Here is a 6,670-nt window from a genome sequence, read left to right as displayed (position 1 = left end):
CCTGATCGATTTTTGGCCGACTCCGGACGAATATGAGGAATTACAGTTTCGTACTGTAGGGTAAGAAGATAGGTTGTTGGAGTGTGGGATAACCTCCGCCTTAAATTATGTAAACGGCTTTTTACATAAGGGTTGAGTTTCGGGTAGAGAGCCCTCGACCGTGGTTGGGGGAGGAAGGAGTGTATGAATAAAACACCAGGTGCCAGGTTGATAGAACCGAGAGGTTGGTCGATCCAATTCGGTCACTCGGTCAAGAAAAAAATTTCAACACGAAGTTGTCAATCATTTTCCATCGGAAGGATTTTTCACCGTTTATGCTTTTCTTTAACATAGTTATGGTTGTGAGAGAGAGTAGTAAAAAACGTTTTCCTCCAAGGATATTACTTAAATATCTTAAACAGCTCGAGGAGTGGGTGAAGTGAATGGCCAAGATAAAATAATCTAGTTAATTACTCGAAGGCCTTGGCGGCCGTTCTCTTGCTATGGAAATTAAGTTTTTATCCCGTTCTGTGTTAATGGAAAGCTATTTAAGCACCCTTAATACTTTGGAGACAAAATCTGGAATTAAATTCAAAGGAAATCACCGGGAACATATATATACAGCTTAATCTAGTTATTTCGTTTTAATTTCTAACACTTTATTTTCATCGTCAAGTTAGTATATTTTTATATCTTATGTCAGGGACGATAATGCATAAATTTAAAAAATTCTCGAATTATTTGTTTACATAATTAATTTAAACTTTGAAAAATAAACTGCATATTATTAAGAATTCACTTTGATTATAGGAGTTGTAGAAATTTAAGTCTTAGCTATTGAACTAAACACAAAATTTAAATAAACTGTAACAGTGTTGGTAAATAAGTAAATGTATTTATAGATTGACTGTCTTGGCATACTAAAATATACAATCTCAAAAAATTTTCTTTTTTTTCTGTTTTTTAAATTGCACTAACTTTACATTAAGATCTAACATTAATTGAAATGATTGAACAATATGTAAAGTTAATTATATTTTATAATGTAACTGTAAAGTTATGTTCAATATTTTTCGTGGTCCGCTTGACCAATTAATAAATTCAATTAATTAAGGTTTTAAGTTGAGATAAAAAAGTCAGTGTCACGAGCGGGATTCGAACCCACGACCTTCGTCTTGTTACGCCGCTACTCTACCACTTGAGCTATCGTGACTTCGATCCCCTCGGGCACTAACTTCCCATCTCAACCCCACTTTTTCTTTTTTTTTAATTTTCCCTCCTTTTTGCCGTTTTTCAAATGTCGTGTAATCGGATTGGATTCTCGGCGACAAATGAAATGGCCACGGAGAGCTTTAGGGAAGTGTACATAATTTCAATTCATTAAATTCACTATTTTTCGTGGTCCGCTTGACCAATTAATAACATTCAATTAAGTAAGGTTTTAAGTTGAGATAAAAAGTGATGTAAAGTTATGTTTTGTTTCATTCTCACCGCTTGAACTATTTATGGGCTATTAGAGATAGAATTGAATACTGGAACGAATACATTTATAAATAATAATATACCATAGAATAGTACATTTGAGCAGTCATATCTCTTTTATAAGATCGTAATGGATGAGGTGCGTGTTTCGTTATTTTTGTTAGTCGGTGCTTTTAGAAAATTAGGTTTATCTTTTTTTCTTTTTCGTTTTTTTTACGGGCGATATTTGTGATATGCGTGTTTTAAGTGACCGTTAGTTAATGATTATTTGAATATCGTGAGATGCGGTCTGGTGTGACGCAGGTTTTAGAAAAACATTTTCTTTGTCGTGCCAATGTTTCGATCTTTATTGAGATCATCTTCAGGGCCTGGGATTTATAAACATTGTCCAAATTTTACAAATACATGTAGGATGTGAAAAAATATATATGAATTTATACAACGCTAGAATTTTTAATCTAAAATGCTTTTATTTTTTCAAGCAATTTTCAATTTTTTTTTTTATTTCCCTTAAAATCATTAATTTAAGTATAGATTTATGACAAAAACGTAGATATATGAAAAAAATGTGTGGTGATAGTGCCCGTTAATCGATGATTATTCAGAAATCGTGAGATGCGGTCTGGTGAGACGTATATTTTAGAAAAATATTTTATTTAACGTGCCAAAGTTTCGATCTTCATTGAGATCATCGTCAGGGCTCAAAGTGTTTGTTTTTTGCGTAATTGTGTCCTTCTTGAATCTCAACACGGCACACAAGAATGATATAATTACAGAAAACAAACACTTTGACCCCTGAAGACGATCTCAATAAAGATCGAAACGTTGGCACGATAAACAAAATATTTTTCTAAAGCCTACGTCACACCAGACCGCATCTCACGATCTCAATAAAGATCGAAACGTTGGCACGATAAACAAAATATTTTTCTAAAGCCTACGTCACACCAGACCGCATCTCACGATCTCCGAATAATCATTAACTAACGGTCACTAAACATCATGCACTAAGAACTCAAAAATACACGATTTAACAACAGTTAAAAAAAGTCTTAATCGTTGTGAAAAATATTTTCTATATCGTGCAAACGTTTCGATCTTTATTGAGATCATCTTCAGGGCCTGGGATTTATAAACATTGTTTAAATTTTACAAATACATGTAGGTTGTGAAAAAAATATATATGACTTTATTCATTGCTAGAATTTTTAATCTAAAATTTTCTAGCATTGTACAAATTTACACATATTTTTTCACATCCTTCATGTATTTGTAAAATTTAAACAATGTTTATAAATCCTAGGCCCTGAAGATGATCTAAAAAAGATGGAAACGTTGGCACAATAAAGAAAAGTTTTGTTAGTGTTAAATCTGTTATAATTGTACATTTCGAAGTTTTTGAGATAGTTCATTTTTCGTCCTTTTTCTACTCGTTCAAAAACTTTCATGTTGTTTCATGTGATGGTTTTCATCTTCACTGTGCCTGTGTGATTACTGTGAAGTCAAGTCCAGGTCGTTAAGTGGGATGCGCGTCTTAGCGTTATCTATGTTTGTCAGTGTCTTTGGTAGATTATGACGATAAGACAGAGACCAAAATAATAGATAATAACGAAATCACAGGTCCATCCCCACGCAGACCAAAAGAGATATCTCACAACATTAATATTTGTTAGTTAATTAAATATTAAGTATATCAACATACATTTTGTTCGTTTGTGATACACATTTTCCCCCTTTGATTACGTCTTTCTTAGTCATTTTGTCAAATAAGTTGACTAAGTAATTACCAAACATTGAATTACATATTTTATATTAAGTTTAGAAGATACTGAAATGGATTAAATTTATACATATCTAATTCTAAATAAAAATTTTACATATACAAGCATTTATAATGAAACAATTAATAGATTTAATAAATTTTAGAAAACTGTCAGCAGTTCTTTAGAAATAAATTATGCTGCAGTTGCCGGACAGGATGACTGCATCCGTAAATAAAATGGTTCCAGTTTTGAAGAAATGTTTCCTCTCAGAAACAATTTGGATTGAGGTAATCGAGAGGGATTTTTAATGTATTGATTTTTATATATATATATATATATATTTTTTTTTTCTTTTTTTTTACAGTAAGTCGATTCAACTTCGACTTAAAACTGACCTACTTTTAAAAAAACATGGGTTCATTACCTATACAATTATTATTTATAAAGAACCCATGTTTTTTTACAGTAAGTCGGTTTAACTTCGACGTAAAACTGACCTACTTAAAAAAAACATGGGTTTATTACCTATACAATTATTATTTATAGAGAACCCGTTTTTTTTTTTTTTTTTTTTTTTTTTTTTTTTTTTTTTTTTTTTTTTTTTTACAGTAGGTCGGTTTAATTGCGACTTTAAACTGACTTTCTTTATTTAAAAAAAAAAAACGGGTTCATTACCTATACATTTATTATTTATAAAGAACCCATGTTTTTTTTTCTTCTTTTTTCTTTTTTTTTACAACATCAATTTGTTTCAAAAGCGATAGGGTGCATTCGTTTGCTGCTTCCTTTGCCATTTGATCTGCAAGCTCGTTGCCGATAGTACCCACATGTGCCTTCGTCAAATTGATTCCAACTGTCCGAAACATAACTTTCTGGAGCTGGTGTAATATTTTTCTAGTTTCCTCTTCTGTGTTCTTATTGGTCGATTTTTAAGGTAGAAAGGATTTTTGAGGGTAAACTTATAAGAATGTAATATAATAATGTGTGTATGTCGGGCCTAGGATTCGAACACAGGTCATTTACTTTACAGATATGAATGCCGTGTTAAAGCCTAAACCGGGCACTAACGCCATCCTCAGAGTAAAATTGGTTACATTTATTGCAAGTGAATAAAAGAAAGCTCATTACAGGGTTTTAAAAGTTTCATTTAACCGGGTCGACAATATAAACTGGAGTCGGATTTATGTGCCGATCGTTATCTTCAGAATTAACCTTTTAGGGTCGAGATAGGGAAAATGTATAATTTTAATTAAAACCTATTACACTAAGAGATTTATATCAGGTATGAACTTTTTATACTCTTTTCTAAAAAAGAAAACAGGGGGCAAATACAGATACAGCCGGTTAAAAAAAGAAGGTTCTTATCGATAATGAGCAGTTTCGACTGTATAGCTCAACCAGCTAAGAACAAATTAAAAATGTAAGTTTCAACATTACATCAATACATTGACGTACTGGGTATCGACGTACTATTTTTGTCTGGGCCATCGGTTTCAAACCCCTGAAAGCCAAAGCTGCCTCGTTTCGTTATAAAGATTAAAGTATTTTATTTACCTTTAATAAAATTCTATTTATTTTGTAATTCATTTGAAGGTCGGTTGGCTGTGAAGCCGAAAACGTTCACTTCTGTTTACACTAATTTGTTTTCTTATTTATGTAACACAAACCAAATTTTCCGCTGTTTACAAAGCGAGTCCAGCCAGGCTCACTGTTCCTACGTCGCTCCCTTCAATAACATAAACCATACCCTGCTCATAGAGGTCGTAATTAAAATAATTTAATTACCTTTTTAAATTTTCAGTAATATAACAGGTAATTTGAAACATAAATGCTACCACAAGCTAGAATTTTTTTAGTCTAATTGGCGATATTCGTTTAAATCTTACTCTCACGGTAGTTTGTGATCAGCCTCTACACTAGGAAGGTAGAAATAGAGATCAGGGACGAGGTCAATTACACAGAAAAAATAGTTTTAAAGTAGAGCTTTGGAAGACATAAAATATTACAATTAATAAGTTAAACAACAATCTAACATGAAACTATACATTAAAATTTACAAAACGTTATAAAAATATGTCGTGATTAGTGACCATTAGTCGATGATTATTCAGAAATCGTGAGAATGTAATGTAATGATATATGTATGTTATCTATATTGAATGTAAACAATGTTTGTAAATCCCAGGCCCTGAAGATGATCTCAATAAAGATCGAAACGTTGGCACGATAAAGAAANAACATTTTCTTTATCATGCCAACGTTTCGATCTTTATTGAGATCATCTTCAGAGCTCAAAGTGTTTGTTTTCCGTGTAGATGTGTCATTATTGTGTGCCTTTTGCATTTTATAAGTGTGCCTTGTGGAGGGTGCTCACGTAGGTTTTGGAAAAACATTTTCTTTATCATGCCAACGTTTCGATCTTTATTGAGATCATCTTCAGGGACTTTTTTTCCCTTCGTCGGCTGTTTTCACCTCAAAGACGCCGACTCCTTTTACAAAAATGTCTTTCCATACCGACTTCCTACCCCACCCCTTCAAAATCCAACGGATATAAACATAAAACAGCAATATCTCACTGGCACTCTCATCACGACACGCAAGAATGGCACAATTACACAGAAGACAAACACTTTGAGTGAGTAGAAATACTTAGATTGAATATGTAAATCCCAGGCCCTGAAGATGATCTCAATAAAGATCGAAACGTTGGCACGATAAAGAAAATGTTTTTCTGCAACCTACATCACACCAGACCGCATCTCACGATTTCTGAATAGTTATAAACATATGTCCCACTTACATGACTATGTTTACTATTAAACTATGGTTCAATAATTACAAAATAAAAATACATTAAAATCGACAACAATTAACATCACAATATACCTATTTCAAAGGTAATAGCTATTACAGATATCACAATAGACTAGTTGGAATAATTTATTATTGTTCTGTACCAATAACACTCAAGTTTTTTTATGACTTTTCTATAATTGCAAGCACTTTCACCTCTATGTATATAGATCATTTCTTTAATTAGCCTTTTGCCCACATGTCTTTCATAATCCGTAGCTTTTAAACTTTCCCAGACTATAGAAAAGATAAAGGTGTGGTGAGTATGTACAATCACTAAAATAATTGTTAGTAAATAATTATTTTTTAAATTTTATTTACAAAAAGTAAAAATTGTTAACTGTTAAATTCATTAGTTCTGTGGTCCGCTTGACCAATTAATATCGTGCAATTAATTAAGGTTTTTAGTTGAGATAAAAGAGTCAGTGTCACGAGCGGGATTCGAACCCACGACCCTCGGCAAGATACGGCGCTACTCTACCACTTGAGCTATCGTGACTTCGATCCAGGCGGACACTAACTTCCCATCTCAACCCCACCTTTTTGAATTTTCCTTCCTTTTTGCCATTTTTCAAATGTCGTGTAATCTATTT

At 32.5% G+C, this 6,670-nt stretch overlaps 1 non-coding gene across 1 annotated transcript; it reads right to left on the bottom strand.

Moving 5' to 3' along the window:
• Nucleotides 1-1,119: 1,119 nt before the first annotated feature.
• Nucleotides 1,120-1,192, bottom strand: Trnav-aac. The gene has a single exon. It is a non-coding gene; the product is annotated as a tRNA-Val (tRNA).
• Nucleotides 1,193-6,670: the final 5,478 nt, after the last annotated feature.

Source organism: Cimex lectularius, unplaced genomic scaffold (genome assembly GCF_000648675.2).
Source record: "Cimex lectularius strain Harlan isolate CLEC.00 unplaced genomic scaffold, Clec_2.1 scaffold389, whole genome shotgun sequence".
NCBI classification, from domain to species: Eukaryota; Metazoa; Arthropoda; class Insecta; order Hemiptera; family Cimicidae; genus Cimex; species Cimex lectularius.
This window is presented reverse-complemented; position numbering and strand designations above follow the sequence as displayed.